Source organism: Miscanthus floridulus, chromosome 9 (assembly GCF_019320115.1).
Source record: "Miscanthus floridulus cultivar M001 chromosome 9, ASM1932011v1, whole genome shotgun sequence".
Lineage (NCBI taxonomy): Eukaryota > Viridiplantae > Streptophyta > Magnoliopsida > Poales > Poaceae > Miscanthus > Miscanthus floridulus.
In genome coordinates this window covers 80,129,776-80,152,848 of record NC_089588.1, presented here as the reverse complement: position 1 = coordinate 80,152,848, position 23,073 = coordinate 80,129,776, and positions in this window count along the sequence as shown.

Here is a 23,073-nt window from a genome sequence, read left to right as displayed (position 1 = left end):
CACTTGTTTCGGTTAGCCAACGCGATTAATCTTAGAAAGGACTATTCACCCCCCCTCTAGTCCACCATCTCGACCTTACAATGTGTTCGCGGAGCATGTTCCCAAACGGGGTGGTACATGGGTGTGAGCCCCAGTACTTGCCCCATTGGGATTGACTCCATGTGGAATGCTTAGGGCATAGCTGGAAAAGGCTGTGGCTGCACTTGCTGTGAACTGCTTGCTTTGTTTCTGGCTCTGCTCCTAGTCATCCTACTAGACATAGAACTTCGGCGAGCTTCCTCTTGTGGAATAAGAGGGAAGGTTAGCGCAGGTGAATTATATAAATGAAGATCCAGGTTAGGTAATGGGATTTCATTTGTACACCCCTAGAAGAAAAATACAAGTTGTCCAGCTACATTATGTTTTAGGTGATGTCCTTGTAACAAGTAATGCTCTTCGATAATAAGGCGTGGAGTTGAAATATATTCTACTTCATGATTTTCCATCGCACCAACACCAGTGGCAATACGAGTGACAAGAGATGTACATGATATGGAAGTAGAAAATGTCTTTAATGATTCTAACTAGTGCTTGAATATTTCTTTGACAGCAGCAATTTTAATCTTTTTAATCATGGCATAGAGTATTTTTATCTCGTCATTATGAACAACTCGAATATCTTGCCTAGAAAACAAAGTCATTATAATCCAACGATGCATGAGCCTAAGAGTCGTATGTTGGATGTCCATGTTGCGGGGTTGAAATTTTCCAACTACAACTTGACCCAAAATTTTATTCCAAAATTTATGGCGATTAAGACCTCTAACAACATGATCTATGTCAATTAAGCATCTTTGTTGGAAACCTATGTGTTGAGCAAGATCTTTCCATGTGCAAAAATGTTCTTCTTCCAACAAGGGGAAAGTAATTCCACTAGTCAACTTCTTTTAGTGAGCATAAAAATTGAATGGTTAAGAGACAAGAACCTTGTTCCCAAATAGGATGAACCTCCTCCAAACCAATGGCTTTCCAAATGGAGGTGAATTCGCCATCCATACCTATGGCTTGGAGAAGCATGGGGTCGTACAATGGTGTGTGGTCAAACTCATGGTTCTTGATGAGGTTGTAGGCTTCCATCTCCCTGACCTCTTTCCAAGTCAAGGTAGGGTACATCATCATCCTCCATCAATTGCCCTTGCTCTTGTTCTTATTCTTATTCTTGCTCTTCCGTCGGCATGGCTTCTTCATCTCCATGCATCGGGCTTCCTTCTTGCTCGGTGTAGCACAAGCTTGACCTTCCATAGGTGCACTTCGAGCTTGATCCCGCGATCTTCTTGACAGCGCCAATGATGGCCTTTCTGAACCTACCCATTGCGAAAAATAACACAACAACAAGAAAAAACTTGGCCATGGGATACGGTTAGCACAAAGTATAAAATAAGAACCCAAAGACTAGCTTGAGCTTAGAATTTTTGTAGAGTTTTCTTACACTAGAACTTGATGGAAAATGCTTGAAAGAAACTTGGGAGCAAGTGAGTGAGTGGGAGAGTGAAAATCAAAGAGTTTGAGAGGGGTAAGGAGCTCTCCCAGCCACCCTCGGCTTTTATAGGCGTGAAAACCGACCACAGACAGATAGAAGGCAATAGTCACGGGCAACTGCCCAAAGGACAGCACCAACGGCCACCTCCATGGGTTAGCCAACCCATGGGGTCACCCACCCCCTGGTGGACCCACTCAACCTACTCCTTGGTAGGGAGTGGCCAACGACTATTTAAAATTCATAGCCGTTGGGTTTTCGTCCTGACTCCGAACGGCTTGCTCGTTTCTTATTTTCCAACAAACTTTTATTGAATTTTTAATTTTTATAATTATTGCAAAAATGATAACTAGTAATAATAAATTATTCTTATTCAGGAAATGATTTTTGTAGGATTTTTCAAAGATTTTATTTTGACATAAAAATTCAAAAAAAAATAAAATTTTAGGATTATTATTTTGAATATTTTTAATTTTAAAGATAACTACCGAATTACCTTCAGGCAAGGGTTCGCATGTTTTTGGTCGGTCGAACAAGACCTCTCCTCCATTATTGATCTACAACTGCATTAACATTTTCAAGGGACATATCAGGGTTTTCCTGAGGTTTTCCCCGAATGATCGATGTTGGCGGTCTTCACCGATCAAATCCGACCGCCAATTAAGACACAAAAAGAGGAGAAATAAGCAATCTTAAACACATATGCATTTACTATTAACCAAGTTCCACATGTATTTGGATAACATTATTTTTTGTAGGTCACAAACACAAATACATGGAATAATTCACTGAAAGGCGCTTTTCGACGCTGATTTGTGCAAAGGAACATGGGAGACGCCTATCAAATCAATCCAACTGGGGCAAAGCACCATGGGGAAGCCATCCTGGTCTAGCCCACGGCCTACAACGCGAAGGCGGTGGCGAGTGGCCATGGTCAAGGGGTGGTCGACCCCTAGGGGCACCGACCCCCTACAGGCCCTGCTCAGCCACCCATTGCTGTGGCGGTGGCATTGATGCATGCTAAGGCGGTGGGAGCTGGGGACACGCCAAGAATAGGCTCCAAGCACCGCCTAGCTCCTATATAAATAGAGGGGTACCCCCCCTCTCATGACACACACCACATTGAGCAACACCCCACTCTCTACTATCTTTAGTTTTACCTTTTAGTTGTATTAGAGCAAGGCAAAGCCACCTTGGAGGGCTTGGCTCCTTGGAAGAAGAGATTTTTGGTATGAATATCAATATGGGTTCTTCCAAAGTTATGTCTTCACTTTATTATAGTCATACTTATGAACTAGAGTATAGTTATTGTGTTATGATCTTGATATATGAACTAGTGCAGAGTTTATGTGTCATGAGAATAGCACAATTAACTCTATGTTTAAATAATCATATAACTTATATAATCGGAATTAGAGCTAAGTTGAGGTGGCGGTTCATCGTGCCATCAGGTGTACCCAAGTTTTTACCTATCGATCCATAGGGTCAGGGACTCGAGGAGATTTGGGTAGTTTATGTATATGCAAGCGTGGTGCTTGGGTATGGAGAGATAGGTGAATGCATTATCCTTCTCTCCGATTGAGGGGTTGGTGGTAGGTGGTGACACTATACCTATTTCTCTCAAATCTATTAAAATGGTCTCAATAAGGTTCGATAAGCGTCTATGTCGAGAAAACCACATTTATTTTGTAGATCCACCATTCATTGCCTTGAAAGAAGATTCTGGCCGCCTGACAATTACATGCTTAATTGGCCCACATGTCTTCCACAACGCCTTCTTCGACCTTAGAGCAAGCATCAACATCATGTCCAAGGTAATATATGATAAAACACTAGGTGGACCTTTGCCCACTGCACATTTTTTACTACAGATGGAAGACCAAACTTTATGAAATCCAGAGGGATTAGCCATGGACATCTTGGTGAAAATTCGAGACACGTACATCCCTGCGGACTTTGTTGTTCTAGACATGGGCCACAATGAGGAAGTACACTTCCTCTTAGGGAGACCATTTCTTAACACTACAAATGTAGTCTTACACATGGGATCAGGGCATGTTAGCTTTCATATTCACGGGCAAACAATGAGATGCCCATTCAATGGGTTTAAAATGCATAAACATGTTAAAACAAACTAGCCCAAAATACAACCATGTAAAAAGGGATCAAACAGGTATGGTAGGTAGAAGCATCAACATCTGCATCTACTTCTCCAGACATGGAAGTACCTCCATCAAGCAAAAACTGAATGGAGAAGAGTCTTGCTCATTGGACTTTAAAATGGTAAGTCCTTGCCGAAGGTAAATCGGTAGTTATCCTTCATAATTATGATTTAAAGTTGCCTAAAATTATTAGATAATAAAACTATAATAATAATTAAAAAAATCTTTAGTTCTCTTATTCACCATTCAATGTCTTTGCCTTCGTTGGATGAATCTTGTTTATCTTGCCTTGCTTCCTTTCTCTACACTAGTATGTTTCGGTTTGGGGGTTGGTCATACATCTTTTAAATTAAGCATGGTGCTTAGTTTAGATGTAATGATCATACCTCCATAGGTCTTTTTTGAATTAAGCATGGTGCTTAGGTTAATAAGCCTACCTTAATCAAATTAGACATGGCTCTAGTTTGATCATTGAACCGAAACTACTAGTGTAGAGTTTGGTTGATCATATGGACTGACCCTTGCAGGAATTTATCAACTTCAGGAGGGTAAGTCTTTGAGATGATAATTGAGATGAAAACTTGTTTGGTAAACCTTGATTAAAATAATAATAATAATAATAATAATAAAGATAATAATGTTGATAATAATAATAAAAACTTTTGACCCCAAGTATGGTTGTCTTGTTATCTTGATGGCACCATAAGACAAGCTCGGGGGAGCCTCCTAGCATGCTCAAAAGGAGGCCATGAATCACAAATCAGGCCATAGTGTCCACCAACTAATAGTGTTCCTTGCTAAACCACAGACCGTAAGTAAGGAGCTAGCTTGTGGGTGGACTCCCACAGAAGTAACTTGTATCTCACATTTCTTTTAGTTTTTTTATTATCTTAAAAAATGATGAGATATGACTAAAAATGATTTCCACTCTAATATGTGACTTAAGAATGTTTAGTTTCTTCTTTGTTGAAATGATAAATAGTTGCTCTGTCTATAATTCATGTGTGCCTAGGTTGTAACTTAGTATTCTCCAAGATTTAAGTTTGTTGGCTAAAAATGTCTCATCCTAAAAACTTGGAACTTGTGGGTTGCAAAAGCATGATCCTTTTCTAAGTTGTTGCAAGTTATGATATGGTAAATAGGATATGCTATGACTTTGTTCTAAGAGAAACTTGACATCTAGAGTTTTATTTTAAAAATGCTAAAATAAAAAACTCCTCAATGATTATGAATTCCTACCATGGCTATATGACATGATTCAAATTCAAAACCTTAGTCATATGCTACTTACATTCACATTGAGTTTTATCAAATTGTTGTGACCCTTGTAGAGATTCTAGTCATGCACCCATGATCAAGATTCACATACACCACAAATAAATGCTGACTCTTACACTGAGAGTTACGCAAAAACATGTTTTCTGTCCACCTAAAATAAAAACTCCATTAAATTGTCATGAGTCTTTCTCTCCAAAGTTTTTCATACGTCAAACAAGAAGTATGGGGCTATGCTAAAAAACAGAGACGCATGAAGCTCTCAAAATAGCAAAAGAAAAGAAGAAAAAGAATGGAACACATGAAGGTTCCAAAGTATTGAAAAAAGAGAGATAGCCCATACTTGTAAGGCAATTATTCAAAAGAGAGAAAGTCATGATCAAAGGAGTATAAAAAATATTAGGAATCACTTTTATATTTCACACACTTGCACATCTTGATCAAAGTGTGTGACTTGCATCTCCTTGGATCCAGTTTTTGACTTAGCAATATATGTGATGTAAGTATGCCTCTCATTCATACCTACCTAAAACTCCACTCAAAGCTTTTTAGAGATAGGATGAGAAGAAGACAAAACAAATGCCTTGGTAAGGATCATACACATTGAGCGATCAAGTGAATCATTTGAGGAACTTAGATTTTATTTTTGCAAAACTCATAAAACCTCCGGATAGAAGTTTGATCATAGAATGAATGATTGGTAATTCTATTAAATATGTTCTATCTTGCAATGACCTAAGACTTGAAAAAGCAATAAGCCCCATAGGGATTAAGTTAAAAGTGTGGATAGAATGCCAAACTTACTTAAATTGAGGAAGAATACTTTGTTATAGGCATGGCACTTGTGAATTATATTCGTCATCGTAGCAACTACTGATCAACAACCAATAACTTAGCTATTTGCTCGGGACGAGCAAAGTTTAAGCTTGGGGGAGCTTGTTGGTAGTCTTTACCGATCAAATCCGACCGCCAATTAAGACACAAAAAGAAGAGAAGTAAGCAATCTTAAACACATGCATTTACTATTAACCAAGTTCCACATATATTTGGAGAACATTATTTTTTGCAGGTCACAAACACAAATACATGGAATAATTCACCGAAAGGCGCTTTTCGACGCTGATTTGCGCAAAGGAACAAGGGAGACGCCTATCAAATCAATGCAACTATGGCAAAGCACCACAGGGAAGCCATCCTAGTCCAGCCCATGGCATGCCATGCGAAGGTGGTGGTGAGTGCCCATGGTCAAGGGGCGTTCGACCTCTAGGGTGGCCAACCCCCTGCCAGCGCTACTCAGCCACCCCTTGTTGTGGCAGTGGCATAGAAGCATGCTAAGGCGGTGGGAGCCAAGGATGTGCCAAGAATAGGCTCCAAGCACCACCTAGCTCCTATATAAATAGTGGGGGTACCCCCCTCTCATGACACACACCAGATTGAGCAACACCTCAATCTCTACTCTCTTTAGTTTTACCTTTTAGTTGTATTAGAGCAAGGCAAAGCCATCTTGGAGGGCTTGGCTCCTTGGGAGAAGAGATTCTTTGTATGAATATCAATATGGGTTCTTCCAAAGTCATGTCTTCACTTTATTATAGTCATACTTATGAACTAGAGTATAGTTATTGTGTTATGATCTTGATATATGAACTAGTGCAGAGTTTATGTGTCATGAGAATAGTACACTTAACTTTATGCTTAAACAATCATATAACTTATATAATCATAATTAGAGCTAATTTTAGGTAGCGGTTCATTATGCCGTCAGGTGTGCCCAAGTTCTTTACCTGTTGATCCATAGGGTCAGGGACTTGAGGGGATTTGGGTAGTTTCTGTATACGCAAGCGTGGTGCTTGGGTATGGAGAGATAGGTGAATGCATTGTCCTTCTCTCCGGTCAAGGTGTAGGCGGCAGGTGGTGATAGCCCGGTCCGTCCTTCGTAATCCCACATGTTCGTTTAGGGTGTAGGAGTCTAAATTGTCACATGAGGTTGCTGGTAGACCCATGCTAGGTGGCCTCCCGACCTGCTTCACACTTAGCACTAAAACTAATTAGGTAATTTGTATGATTATCTACTAATCTTTGTATGACTACACTAGACCAATGCCTGCTCGACATAGGATTATTCTTTTATCCTTTCTTTTCTATTTTATCCTTTGATGAATGTCAAGTGTGTGTCCACTATCTTGGAATTACCATTCTTACCCCTATTATAAGCATTGGTGTACTAGCAAGCATTATTATTCAAGTTCATATCCATACTAGACCCTTAATCAAATGCCTTCCTTTGGGAAAATATAAATAACGATACCCTAAATACTTCCAGGTGAAATGCTACAATGATAGCTCCGTGCGCTTGCAGATAAATATCTAAATTTGTTAAGGAACTATCAAGGCTATTTCTTAGTAGCATGGCTACACATTAGTTATGTTGCTAAGAAGTACCAACAAGGTATTTCTAGCACCATTGCTGAGGATGGATTCAAACCCCGTACTTAGTAGTGATGTTAAGAAATACCAATAGTCGATAGGGATAGCGACAACTATTTGTAAAATTTGAGTTTCTATCATTTTGTTAAAACCTAATTGATTTTTCACTACGGAGGATAAACTTTCTGATGGTGCCATGCTCCTAGGATTCCCGACTACTGGATATGCTAGCTACCAAATCCATACTGAAGAAGTCCCGAAGGTTCATGAATCGCCTATTCAAGGAAGGATATCTGAAGATCATGTCAAGACTCTGACTAGGGCATGACCAGTAACTCATAGGACAAGTAGGCCTCGGATATAAATAGCTAGCCATCTGCTCTGTTATAATCATTGAAACTCTCATGGGCATAGCCATCTTGTAACCGCCATCTCGTTGTTCGACGAGATCGTAATACAGACAGCTAGCAACTAGACGTAGGGCTTTTACCTGCTTCCTAGGGGCACTGAGCAAGTATAAATCCCATGTCTCTATTGTGTTTGCTCTTTGCGTCAAGCAAGTTCTACTGAGAACTAAGTATCTACTGGTAAAAAACACCGAAAGGGGCGCGCAAGGTAGGGGGATTGATGAGTACAGGCCCGATCTTCCGAGAGGTAGCCGGTAAGTTTGATTTGTGGAGATCTCGACGTTGGCGATCCGACTTCAAATCAGACACGATTCGAACCCTGCAACCGTTACACCACTGCTCCGTTGGTTATCAACCAAGCACAACTTGATTGACCTCGCCAAGAAGGCTTTTCCTGCAAGCGAATCGAAGAGCACAAGCAAGAAGGTAAAACACACAATCTGAAATTGCAAATATGAATGACGCGAATATCAATAGAGGGTTCAAGAACTCAGTTCCAAAGGACTAATCGACACAGTGGAGGAGATCAACAACGGGGGCCCTGGATCACTGTAAAAGGATTTGTCACCACAGTTACAATGAACGATTCAGTTTCTCGATGGAAAACTAAACTCTAAACAAAACCCAATTGTGTAGCAGCGGCAGCGGCTATGTTTATAGTCTAAGACTCGACCTAGGGTTGGGGACGGCCAGGGGTTAGGCGCCCACAACTTGGGCTTAAGGCCCGACACGATACATGGCCAAGTTGGCCCAAATAGGTAACGCAGCACCTTGCCGTGGTCACACAGAATGATCCACGGACCTTCTGGAGCTGGGACCAGATCCAAAATGACGGCATCGTCGTTCCCTTTCCAACGCATCCAAGAACGGCCCGTTTCGATGTCGTATGAGGAAGTTATGACCGAAACAGTGACGACGTGTCTGCTGAATCCGAGGACGACGTGACAGCTGAGTTGGAAACGAATTGCAACTTGGGGAAGACCATGGCGTCGATGTGTCCAGCGTGGCGATGTCCTCATCATCCTCCCCTTCTCGAATTGGAGTCATCCTCGACTCCATCTTGGTGATGTCCTCATCATCCCCTCCTTGTAGAATTGGAGTCGTCCTCGACTCCATCCCATCATCAGCGAACTCCTACAAAAGGTTAGTGACAGCTGGCAATGCACCAGACATAAAAGGTTGACAAAACATAGTATAACATGGTGCATCAGGATTATCACATAACTCAGCAATAGCAGGAGTTGGAGCAAGAAAAGCACCTCCTTTTAACTTAATCCCATTATTTTTAGCAATGTCTGTTGGAGGTTTATTTTTGATCTCATTAGCATGTTTAATAATATCCGTAGGAGACAAAGGCAGCAATGTAATTTTCTTGTCCTTATGTATGATAGTGTATGTATTAGTTCTACCATGGTGTAAAGCATCATTATCAAATTCCCATGGGCGACCTAACAAAATGGAACAAGCTTGCATAGGGACAACATCAAAATCAGCAGTATCATGATAAGAGCCTGTGAAAAAGCTAATGCGTGCTGATTTAGTTACCTTAGTCTTACCACTATTATTGAACCATTGAAGTTTATATGGATACGAATGTTGTCATGTGGTCAAGCCAAGCTTGTCAACCAAATCTGAACTCACCAAGTTGTTGCAACTCCCGCTATCAATGATAGTGAGAACACGACAACCCTGCACAATGAGATACATGTGGAACAAATTGTGGCGTTGGATCTTCATCTCTTCTTCATGATCCACACGTGTACTCAACACACGCTGCACAAGAAGGCTAGGGTAGTCCGCGGCAGCAGCCACGGAGTCAATGGTGATGGCCTCCTTGTCTTGATCGCCCTCGATGGGATCTGCATCAATGTTAGCAGCAAGGGCTAAATCATCTTCAACATCACTAGCACTTACATATCCATCCTCGGTAGCAATGAAAGCGCGACGACTGGGGCATTCCTTCATGACATGTCCCATGCCTTTGCATCGGTGGCAAATGATTTTAGAGCTGGACGAGGAGGAGCTAGTAGAAGCACCTGGAGTGCCACCTTTCTTCAGCTGTGGAAACTGCACATTAGACAATTTACTTACCCCGGAAGAAAATGGAGGTGTAGATGGCTGTGGTGCAACAGGAAGCTTGGGCGTCTCTGGCTCGGAACGCTGCTGAAAATTCCTCCCATTATTAGACCTGAAAGGCTGGTGTTGTTTGCGTCCCTGTACTTCTCGTCCGGCCTTAATAGCAAGATGATACAATTGGGAAAAATTGCGCCATTCTTTGTAATCAAGTATATTCTGTATATCATGGTTTAAACCACCAAAAAATCTAGCACTAGCATCATCATCATCTTCATTTATACCACAACGTGCTAAACCAATAAGCAATTCTTGATAGTATGCTTCTACTTCTTTATCACCTTGTTTTAAAGTTTGTAGTTTCAAACATAAATCACGTTGGTAATAAGGAGGAACAAAACGAGATTTCATACGTTGCTTTAAAACATTCCAAGTTTGAGGCACAACAGCAGCATTATTGGCATTGCAAAGATCACTCCACCAGAACAAAGCAAAATTAGTAAACTCACTAGTAGCAAGTCTAACTCTATGCTCAGCAGGAACATTATGAGAATCAAATTTTTGTTGAACAGCAAGCTCCCAATCTAAATATGCCTCTGGATCAACATTACCAGCAAAAGGTGGTAGACTAAATTTAATTTTAGCAAAAGGATCATTATTACCATGATTATTACCTGCCATACCGCGACGATTGAAGTTGAGGCGGCGACGGGCACCACCGTCAGCATACGCATCTTCATCACCAGCATCTTCATCATCAGCACGATAAGGTGGAGGGCGTTGCTCAAGCTGTTCAATGCGGGTGACCAGATTGTTCACGTTGCGCGTCAGCTCGGTCATAAGATTGCGTTGTTCAGTCATGAATGTTGCAAGCTCGCCCTTGGACACGCACTCATTGAAGTCCGTCGGAGTTCCTGCCATGGTTAGAAGATAGAAAAAGACAACACCAAAGTATTATCCCTATCAACTAAAAGGAAACAAGTGGTGGTGGTGAAAGTGGAATGCAAAATCACAAGCGGCTTACCACCGTCATGCCTGTATTCTTACCAACGCCAAACAGGAGCAAAACCAAAGTGGTGAAGCAATCTGTTGTTGAGCGTGGGTAACAGTTGCAAGATGAACCTATGCTGACAGAAGAATATGTGGAGCTATGGGTAGGCACACAATATGACAGCAAGGATTAGCAATTAACGAGTGCAGAGTAGCGATTGTTCAATCTGGATCCAAAGTACAAATCACAGTTGCTGGCTAAGACATGTCAAGACGTAGCGCAACAAGGTGAAAACAAAGGACGATCGAAAGAACTCACAGAACAAGCAAATAGCCTGGATTTCTCCTTTTTCCTGAATTTTTCCTGGATTTTTCCAAAAGGCACTAGTAGGAAACAAACTTTTTTTTTACTATTTTTTTTATACTTTTCTCTGAACAAGGATCACAAAAGATGCAACCACAAAAATTGGCACCTACAACTGAGGTGGGATGTGGTCTACAGAAATTCAGCACGTTCTCTGAAAAGCATGCAAAAACTTTGACAATTTTTTTTTTATATTTTCCTGAATTTTTTGGCAATTCTGATGAAACCAAATAGGGCAAAGCCAAGTTTGGGTCGGGTCCAAATGGTGTCAAGAAGCTGCACAAAAAATTTCAGATTTTTCTGATAAACGAGCGAAAAGTTATGCCTGTTTTACCGAAGGTATCTCAAGGTATGTTTTCCGGGAGGCACAACACGGCGGTGGCAGTTAGGGCAAAGCGTCCCTAAACTCTAACACCGATCACAGCAGTAGGTATTTGCCTGATGATGTAAGGAGGGCTACGATGCAGGCAAAATAAGAGCGGCTGGCAACCTATCGAGGGTTTGCGCGGCGGCGAGAAGTTACACAAGGCGGCTAGCGGGGCAAGTCGAGTAATGTGGTGGCTTCGACTTGTTGTTTGGAAACGGTGGATGGGATAGCGGCGGAAAACAAAATCACAGCAACGGGCGATTGAACTACGACCACAAACACAATCCTAAACCAGCAACAAGACTCGACCACGGACACAAACTCAACAACACGAATCTGAAACGAAATTGCAAAGGCACAAAGGGCGATAGGACAGCGGAAATTGAAATATTTTTGGGCTTTTTGTGGACTCTAGGTAATGAGCAAATATGAATCTAAGGCAAACGAGATTATACCTCGCGGTAAACCTGAAATATCTGATACCAATTGATGAGTTCAGGCCCGATCTTCCGAGAGGTAGCCGGTAAGTTCGATTTGTGGAGATCTCGACGTTGGCGATCCGACTTCAAATCAGACACGATTCGAACCCTGCAACCGTTACACCACTGCTCCGTTGGTTATCAACCAAGCACAACTTGATTGACCTCGCCAAGAAGGCTTTTCCTGCAAGCGAATCGAAGAGCACATGCAAGAAGGTAAAACACGCAATCTGAAATTGCAAATATGAATGACGCGAATATCAATAGAGGGTTCAAGAACTCGGTTCCAAAGGACTAATCGACACAGTGGAGGAGATCAAGAACGGGGGCCCTGGATCACTGTAAAAGGATTTGTCACCACAGTTACAATGAACGATTCAGTTTCTCGATGGAAAACTAAACTCTAAACAAAACCCAATTGTGTAGCAGCGGCGGCGGCTGTATTTATAGTCTAAGACTCGACCTAGGGTTGGGGACGGCCAGGGGTTGGGCGCCCACAACTTGGGCTTAAGGCCCGACACGATACATGGCCAAGTTGGCCCAAATAGGTAATGCAGCACCTTGCCATGGTCACACAGAATGATCCACGGACCTTCTGGAGCTGGGACCAGATCCAAAACGACGGCATCGTCGTCCCCTTTCCAACGCATCTAAGAACGGCCCGTTTCGATGTCGTATGAGGAAGTTATGACCGAAACAGTGACGACGTGTCTACTGAATCCGAGGACGACGTGGCAGCTGAGTTGGAAACGAATTGCAACTTGGGGAAGACCGTGGCGTCGATGTGTCCAGCGTGGCAATGTCCTCATCAGGGATTTCACGCAAAGAGTGATTATGTCGATCGTCAATGAAGTTTGGTATGTTGCACCGACGCATTTGATGTTGAGGTATTGCCTACTTCGGCCAAATCTGAGATCTTGGGTGACTACTACTCAGGACCTCAGACCTATTCACCATCCCGCATCATGCCACCAACTATCCACTTTGGAAGCTTGGTATTTGTAGCAGAACCGACCAATTTATAAGAGCCCAAGTACAATGGCAGCCCGCAAGTGGTCACACTGTCATACTTGAGCCCATATAAACCCGGTAGTTTCATTGTGTACCATGATGGGTCTCGATTAACCATCAACATACAACTAAGATCGTACATGATTCAACATACATGTCATATGTTACATAAGGTTCACAAATAAAGTTCATTCATCAGAGTATGAATTAAGGTTATTACAGACCAAGTTCAGTAAATAGTAGCAGAAGCAAATTAAAGTTTGAAACTAACATCTGCCATCATTGTTCAAATACATAGTGCCAGTTAATGATCATAATCCCACAAAAGCATATAAGAAGGATTAATAAGAGATGCCTGCCCAGGGCTCACTCCTCATCCACGGTAGGACAAAAGCAGTTCTTGCAATAGCCGTGATAAACTGTACCATCTGTAACAATGGGAATAAAACCCTAACTACGAGAAGGTACTTAGCTAGACTTACCCATCATAAACAAAAAACAAAGTGACTCTAAGGATTATGCAAGGCTTTATAAGCGGAGGTAGCTTGACAACATCGTGCATAAAAAGTGACTAACTCAGTTGTACAATTATAATTCGGTCATCAATTTAATTTTAGCTATTCATCTCTAGATTAGCAACTAACCTATGCCAAACATGTAGTATATCATTTAGTAGCATAGAATAGTAACCATAGCCGGTGTTGTAATTCCATGTTCATCCGAACCATCATGTTTCATATCAAAGTTACTACAATGTTGGTACTGGCCAAGTTTCTCACTGTCCAGGAGAGATGGCGATCCAAATCGATTATAATCTGCTGGGAATTTATTCCTAACACAAACCCAGGCAGACCAGATCAACAGTCACCTTTGGTACAAGTCAGGTTCACATTGCATGGGTTCGCCTAGCACCGCACAATTAGGGACAACCAGCTGCTAGGATGTTCAGGCCTGGCCTAACCTTGGTCTCACATCTGGCTCCCCGCACATCCTTACTACCATCTAGAGTGAGCAATTAATAGAATGGGGCCCGACCTGAGTTGAGCTACTCGGCTTCATGGTCGAAATGAGTTATCTGGCCAGCTAAGTGATATGCATGCATTCAATCTTGTTAGAAGCACCCAACAACGATACGGTCCTTAATCGACATAGACGGAATCACATGAGTCAACGTACACATAGACTCCACCCGGCCTCCATTTACATTACCCCATGGTTCTTTTCCATGATAGCAAATTTAGCCAACCGTGCTTTGGTATCTACCTATATCTCACAGGTGATAGGAAATCACCCGACTTCTACTAGTCTAAGCATGGCTAAGCATATATTCGATCCTGGACCTACATAGGGTTAAAGGTATATGTAACTGGACAAGGTAGTTCTATGCATCAAGTGTTTCCAATCAACTCTTATAACCTAATGCATCAAACATAAAGGACTCAAGTAATATTTTGTAAAACATGGAAGACTTAGAATGCTCCGGGGCTTGCCTTTGAGAAAAGAGGTTGGCCGGTGATCCGAGCACTCTAGCAGATCTTTGAGAGTTTGCTCCTCTTCTCCTAAACCTATGGCCTAAGGCATCTCCTACTGAACGTCCTCTTCTTCTTCGTTGAACTCCAACATAGTTATTTCTTCGGCGATCCTATATGCATGTGCATGCATTAAGATATCATGAATGCATATATGATGACATGTATAATATGAGAAGATGTAATGAATGCATCCTCATAAGTGTTTCAACGATTTTGCATCAAGTAATAACAAGTTGAATCTTATTTTACTGAGTAGGTGCTTATCTCTTCCCTAATAACTAAACAAACACTTATGTAAATAATTTTCGGGACGACAAGACATCAGCTACTTGTTTGACCAGAACTAGAGTGATATACATCAAAATAATATGTCTATGGATATTCTGGAAAGCTTATGAAATTGGCTACAATTTTATTTTAATCATCTTAATGTGATTCAGCAGTTATCTAGGTAAAACAAATCAATCCTTAAGATCTATCCCGTGAGCAAGCATTCATGACAACAGACTTCTAATGACCATAATTCTTAAACCATAAGGCCGATGACTATGAAAATTTAACACAAGGTAGATCAGTAAGTTATCTACAACTTTGTTATTAACAAGTTTTACATAAAATACCATTATCATCATGAAATTATCAACTCAACTGAAACTATATATGCAGCCATCTAGTTGAATTATAAAGCAATAATTAACTAGTTGCATACAACCAATTGCTTTTAAGCCTTACTAATGACATCAACAGATCATATGCATCACACACACCATAGAAAACATCATGGTTAAACATAACTAACTTATTTATATCCATTTATTAATTTCCTTAAATAATAGGGTGATTTAAAGGATAAATAATTCAAGTACTTAATAAATTCTGATAAAATTATAGTATCCTACAAATGACGTCAATAGTCTATTGTACAAATTTTATGCCATTTGGATAAGTACAACTACCTCTATAAAAATAATAAGTTATGTAGGCTTATTTTAGCAAAAATAGTTTAGCATAGTGAAAAGTGTCAAACAACAGATTTAATATTTTTCTTACATTCCTCCACCCATAAGAACACTATAAAAATTTGCATGATCTTATGTTATGTATTTTTACCCCAATTAATTTCATTAGAAGCCAGCAATTAATTAGGATTAAATATGAAGACCATATTCAAAGTATGTCCACTTCAAGCTTAGTATTTTTCTTAGCTAGAGCAGGTCAACACAAGACCAGAAAAATTGGAATGACACTTTTATCACCTTTCTAGCTCAAGTTATGCATTTAACAAGATAGAAACCATTTTAAAAGCATTTATCTAGTTACATTTTATTCACCTAGAAAAATACTAGAAAAAGTGTATCTCATATTTTTATCAAATACAACACTTTAGTATGAAACTAACAAAATTTGGTTCACCAGAATTGAACACTCCTAGGTTGAGATATGAATTTTTGAAACATGCATTCAAATCTATGAAATAAATCCAAAAAATCAAATATCATACACACTGACAGTCGGGGCCCACGGTCAACGGGGACCTACTCGTTAGCGAGACCAAAATAGGGGACAACGCTGACCGGCAAGAGCTCACCGACGGCGAGGTCTCCGACGGTAGTGTCTTCACCACTGTACTCTCCTTACCCTCGCGCATCGACTGGTATGCCAACCATCTCTAGCTATGGCAGACTCAGGCGAGGACAACTACTCCATCCTAGTGACCTAGCGAAGCTACACAATGCATGTGAGGCTCTAGGTGGCGTCGGTGAGCACGGCCACGTGCATGGTCGTGCAGCGGTGCATGGAGCACGGCGGTGCTCACACTATTCTGCCCAAATGGTGGTGAAAGGTGGGTCTCCATCATGCCACTAGCGAGGCCTAGGGTTACTCGACCTAAGGCATGAGAGAAAGGAGGGAGACGATGATCCAACTTGGCGGCGGCAAGCTCGAGTGCCACGGTGGCCATGGCGGATGCGGGTGGAGCGGCGACTCAAGTTCTGGTGCCGTCAAGCGGTGGTGTCATCCCTAACTCTAGCATAAGCTTCTAGACTCTATCGCGGTGCTGGACCAAAGAAAATGAAGGCATGCGGTGCAGTGGAACGGGAGGCCATGGTGAGCCGCGAGTGCAGCGGTGCTCTGGTAATGATGGTGGTTGCGGCAAGGCAAAATACCGCTCTACCTAGGTTCAGTAGGTGGTGCTGGTGGCTCAAGGAGGTGGAGGTGATGGCATAGTTACTATGGCTGAGATGAATCTGCCAACAAGGCTGCGTCGACGGTGAGCGGTTGTGGCGGGGCTACAGCGGTGCTCGGCATGGCACTGTGGAGAGGCAGAGCGAGCAAGAGGGAGTTAGAGCGGGTGAGTGGATGGAGTGGTGGGTGCATGGTGCTTACTAGTTAACAAACTACATTGCTCCAAAGTGAGGTACTTTGAAACTGAAAACTGTTTCCACACTTAGAAAATTTTGCAAGTCTCAAAACAACATTTTGTTGATACTTGTGAGCTATTTTTTTAGCATGCTATGCATTGAATTAGACCTTGACCCAAAAATAAAAGTTGTTACCCTAGTCAAGTACTACAACTTTTGTTTAGGTCACACAGCCATGCATACAATCTAAGCTACTATTCAACTTTGTCAAACTAGTATCAAGAAAAATGGCATTTCAAATGAAACCAACACTTAAAAGCAAAATTGACCTAGGTCATGAATACAAACATTGTTCCATTGATCATCCTAGATGTGTCTAAGGTGTTTTCATGACCTCACAACCATCTCATACATTGGACATACATGATTGCAAGCATAAACATATATATATAAATCATCATTTCATGTGACAAGGTATAGGAATGATATGAAATTTCATATGCTCATGTTCATCAATTCTTGGATGATGCTTGTGCTCATGAAATGCATGTGTCAAATGCAATGCTTAACACTAGGGTGTTACATCCCTTATAGGAATCTTATCCCGAGATTTGAAAGACCTACTATTCCTCATAAAAGGCAGGATAAACCTAACATAAATAATCCTCCTGTTCCCACGTGGCATCTTGTTCACTGTGGTTATTCCGCACCACTTTGTATAACTTAATGACCTTGCTCCATATTACTCTTTTCATCTCTTCTAACACTCGGATTGGTTTCTCTTCATATGTCAAATCTGATTGGAGCTTAATGTTGGTGGGTGCAATGGCTTCCTTAGGTATACGAAGACATCTTTTCAACTGAGAAACATGGGAGACATCAAATATTGCACTCATTTCTAGAGGAAGTTGTAACTTCTAAGCGACATTTCCTTTCAGTTCAATAATCTTGTATGGCCCTACATATCTAGGAGCAAGCTTTCTTTTTACTCCAAATCTCTACACTCCCTTCATAGGTGACACTTTTAAATATATATAATCTCCCACTTTAAAATTTAGTGGTCTTCTTTTATCAGCATAACTCTTTTGTCTTGACTGAGCTGCTTTCATATGTTGTTGGATAATGCATACCTGCTCTTCAGCTTCAGTGACAAAGTCAATGCCAAAGTATCTTCTTTCGCCAGGCTCAATCCAATTCAAAGGAGTTCTACATTTCCGACCATACAAGGCTTCAAAAGGAGCCATCTTGATGCTTGCTTGATAACTGTTGTTGTAGGAGAACTCGGCTAAAGGTAGCCATTTCTCCCATGAACCCTTGGAAGATATAACACAAGCTCTCAACTTATCTTCTAAGATCTAGTTTACTCGCTCGGTCTATCTAGAAGTTTGTGGATGATATGCTGAACTTCTAATTAGTTTAGTTCCCAAAGCTTGGTGCAAGTGTTCCAAGAAACGATCTATAAACTATGGTCCCCGATCTAAGACTATGGTCCTTGGTACTCCATGTAGTCTCATGATTTGAGAAACATATAGTTCGGCATACTTCCTGGCTAGATATGTTGTGTTAACTGGTACAAAATGTGCTGACTTGGTGAGATGATCTACAATGACCCATATGGAATCATGACCTTGTTGAGTCATTAGAAGGCCTGTAATAAAGTCCATACTTATTTCCTCCCATTTCTAGCCTAGAATAGGCAAAGGCTGAAGTAATCCAGCAGATTTCAAATGAACAACCTTTACTCTACAACAATTATCACACCTAGCGACATAGGCGGCGATCTCTTTCTTCATTTTGGTCCACCAAAAATGGGCTTTCAAATCTTGATAAATTTTGCTACTACCCGGATGGATAGACAACTTGGATGAATGAGCTTCATCTAAAATTTAATTTCTAAGCTCACTATCTTTCAGTACCACAAGTCGGTCCTCAAACCATAGCACACCTCTTTCATCTAATCTGAAATGCTTGGTTTCTTGTTCTTTCATCTTTCTCTTGATGTGAAATACACCTATATCTATCTTCTGTAGTTCTGTGATTTTGCTCTCAAGTGAGCAACTGATAGTGATATTATGCAGCACAATAGGATGTAATAAATTAAATCCATCTTCCAACAAGGCTTCCAAAGTGTTGCAATGAGATTTCTGACTAAGTGCATCTGCTAGAACATTGGCCCTTCCCGAATGGTAGTGCACTTCCAAATTATAGTCCTTGATTAGCTCTAACCATCTTCATTGTCTCATGTGTAGCTCAGGTTGAGTGAAGATATATTTGAGACTTTTGTGGTTAGTATATATATGACATATGTTTCATAACAAATAATGTTTCTACATCTTCAACGCATGAACAACTGCTGCAAGCTCTAAATTGTGCATACGGTAATTGACTTGATGCTTTCTCAACTGCCGAGAAGCATAGGCAATAGCTCGACCTTCTTGCATGAGCACACACCCCAAACTTATACCTGATGCATCATAGAACACATCGAAAGGCTTTTCAATGTCGGGTTGTGCTAGAACAGGAGCTGTAGTCAACAAGGTCCTTAGGGTGTGAAAAGTTGCTTCACACTCTGGCATCCAACTAGACTTTTCATCCTTCTGAAGTAGTCTAGTCATGGGCTTAGCTATCTTAGAGAAATCAGGAATGAAACAATAATAGTAACCTGCTAACCCTAGAAAACTCCAAACTTCATGAACCGACGTCGGGGCCTTCCAATACATGACCTCTTGTACTTTAGATGGGTCTACAGAAATTCCATCTTTAGATAAAATGTGACCAAAGAAAGGTACTTTGCTCAACCAGAATTCACACTTGCTAAACTTGGCATATAACTTATGTTCCCTCAATCTGGACAAAACAATTCTCAGATGCTCTGCATAGTCTACCTCATTCTCTGAGTAAATCAAGATATCATCGATAAACACAACCATGAACTTATCGAGCTCAGGCATGAATACCGAATTCATCAAGTACATGAAGTAGGTAGGAGCATTCGTTAGTCCAAAAGACATGACCAAATACTCGTACAAGCCGTACCTAGTGGAGAAAGTTGTTTTAGGTATATCCTTTGGCCTAATCTTAATCTGATGATAGCCTGACCTCAAGTCAATCTTGGAGAATACCTTTTCTTTCGCCAACTGATCGAACAAGATATTGATACGAGGCAAAGGATACTTGTTCTTAATGGTCATAGCATTAAGTGGCCTATAATCCGCACACATTCTCAAAGACTTGTCGTTCTTCTTTACAAACAAAGCTAGACATCCACATGGAGACGAACTAGGTTGAATGAGACCTTTGTCCAACATTTCTTGTAACTAAATTTTAAGTTCAGCTAACTCATTTGGTGGCATCCTATAGGGTCTTCTTGAGATAGGTGCCATACATGGCACTAACTCAATCTTAAATTCCACATCCCTATCAGGTGGTAAACCTAGCAACTCATCTAGAAATACATCAGGAAACTCACAAACCACTGGAATATCACAAAGGGTAGTGGCTTGGATAGCGCAAGACAAGTTTTGGAGATCAAAACTTTGGGGAAGCGATACTAGAAAAGCATTACCTCCCTTTGGTTCTATCAACATAATTGTCCAAGTGGATGTGTCAATGAGAACACCATGGTCACTCATCCAACTCATGCCTAAGATCACATCTATGGCTAATCCGGGCAATACTATTAGATCCATCATGTACTCCCTCTCTTGTATAGAGATGAGCACATCTCTCACTATTTGGTTTGTAGAGATAGTAACTATCGACGAAATATGGTCGGCAGTCTACCTAGGGGTATGCCCAAGGTAGTAGATTGTCGGCAGACAGATGCGCAAGCTACAAACAAGACAGTGACGCAAGACAAACACGAGGTTTTATCCAGGTTCAGCCACCGCGAAGGCGTAATACCTACGTCCTGCGTCTGATTGTATTGCTGTATGTCAATGAGAGATGTTTTTTAGAGGGGTCCCCTGCCTGCCTTATATAGTCCGGGGGACAGGGTTACAGATCTGGAAACTAATCCTAGTCAGTTACAATTGCCATAGGTGGCCGGATAAGGATTCCTATTCTAACCGACCAGGATCTTGCTTGATCTCCAAATCTGTCTTGACTCCTTGCGCGGGACTCCGAACAGGTTGGTCGAGCCATGCGTCGTCTTTTATTGGACCGGACCCCCTGATTCGGGCCGACCCAAGCCTCGCCATAAGGGTATAGGGGGTTAATACCCCCACAGCTAGTCCCCGAGCACCATGTATTATGCTACGACACGCCGTTTGATCTCCTTCGACTAATGCAATCCGTCTTCATGTCATCTTCAACTGATTGAAACATTGACCAATCAAATACGCCAGCATTCTGATCAGTACAGAGAGCAGTAGACCACGATTATAGCCAAAGATTCCAGTTGTCTGAAGAATGCATGGTGCTCTTAAAGAAAAAAAGAAAAAGATTTCTTTCCTTATCAAGTGTGCCCACTTGTATTTCTGATAAGAAATGTAAGTGACCCTTGGACAGTAGTAATCCTGACAATCAGTCAAAGCGTAGGGGTCAATTAAATAAACACATTCACCGCAAGGTGAAGTGTGCCCACTTAGTCCCCGAGCCTTGGTAGTAGGTGACGCAGGCACTGTGGTGCCAGGGTCTAAAAAGAATTTCTACTGAAGTTAAGAATCCAATCATCGTACAATCAATACGAGATGCACCGGCAGGTGCATCGTACCGATGTAGTCCCCGAGCTTGCTGGAAGGCGAAGTATAAGCCTTGTAGCAAGGTCCAAATAAATGCCTCTCAACTGTATGTGAGTACACGATCACATGTAGCCAAGGAGAGCAGTCGCCGAGCATTGTTCAGAACTAGTCCCCGAGCATGATAGTGGTCGGAGCTAGTCCCCGAGCACTGATAGTGGTCTAGACAGTCTCCGAGCACGGTAGTGGTCTATGCAGTCCCGAGCACGGTAGTGGTCTGGGCAGTCCCCGAGCACGATAGTGGTCTGGGCAGTCCCGAGCACAACCGTGGTCTGGACCATCCCTGAGCACGAGACATGCGACGAAGAAATGAATGCCACTTGTACTATTATTTGGTGTATTTATTTATCTTCTTACTCTGTCAAGTCCAATCTGACACGTCGGGTCAAAAAAGTAGACGGGTATAGCACGTCATACTGCCCTCTTGTCCTTTCAAGCAAACAGTCACTTGGCACCTATATGAGGTGCGTTAGTATGGGCCCTCTCACACTGGCAACGAAGAGGCACATACACTGATAACGAAGAGGCGCATATATTGGCATAGATCTCGAGGTTGTGAAAACAACCGTCTACGGCGCGTGCGCACTGTCTCCCAAGAATCTAGGGCAGACGAAACGGTGGAACTCTTGGTTATTTATAATATAGAATTGGTAAGTTACTTTTTACCTGAACCCTATTACCATTCACCACCGCAGCCTTCTTCTTCCTCTTGCCAACCCTAATACCTCCAAAATCATCACCAATCACCCCTCCACCGTATCCACCTTCATCAGCAAGGGTGGATTCATGGCGAAGAGTGACGCCTAGAAGAAAGCCAGAGTCATGGCGAAGGAGTGGTGGAAGTCAAGAAGCAACGAGCAGACCATCGAAGACCTCGTCATCATGGGAGTACTCCACAACTAAGGAACTCGCAGGATGGGCGCGCCGGAAGGCGAAGGGTACCCCGATCCACAACCATGTGAGATTGTGGTTTTCAAAGATTTCTTCAAGCGGGGTTTTCAGGGTTCCAAGTGCACCCTTTCCTTCAGGGGCTCTATTTGTATTATGAGATTGGGATTTGCAATCTGCATCCCAACTCGATTCTTCTTGTCTCCACCTTCATTCATCTTTGCGAAGCATATGGTGGCTTCCAGCCCCATTTCGACTTCTTTCGCCATCTTTTCTGTCTACGAAGAAAGGAAGCGGCGGCTCGAAGATAGCCGGAGGTGTGTACCTCAATCTGCATGACTGGGATGAAGGCCCAGTACTTGCACTGCCCTTGGAACACATCGCTGGACGACTGGTACAAGAAGTGGTTCTACATCCGCGAAGAGCCGAACACAATCACACTGTGCGATGTGGGGTTCATTCCAGAGAAGAAGAACAGCTGGTCAG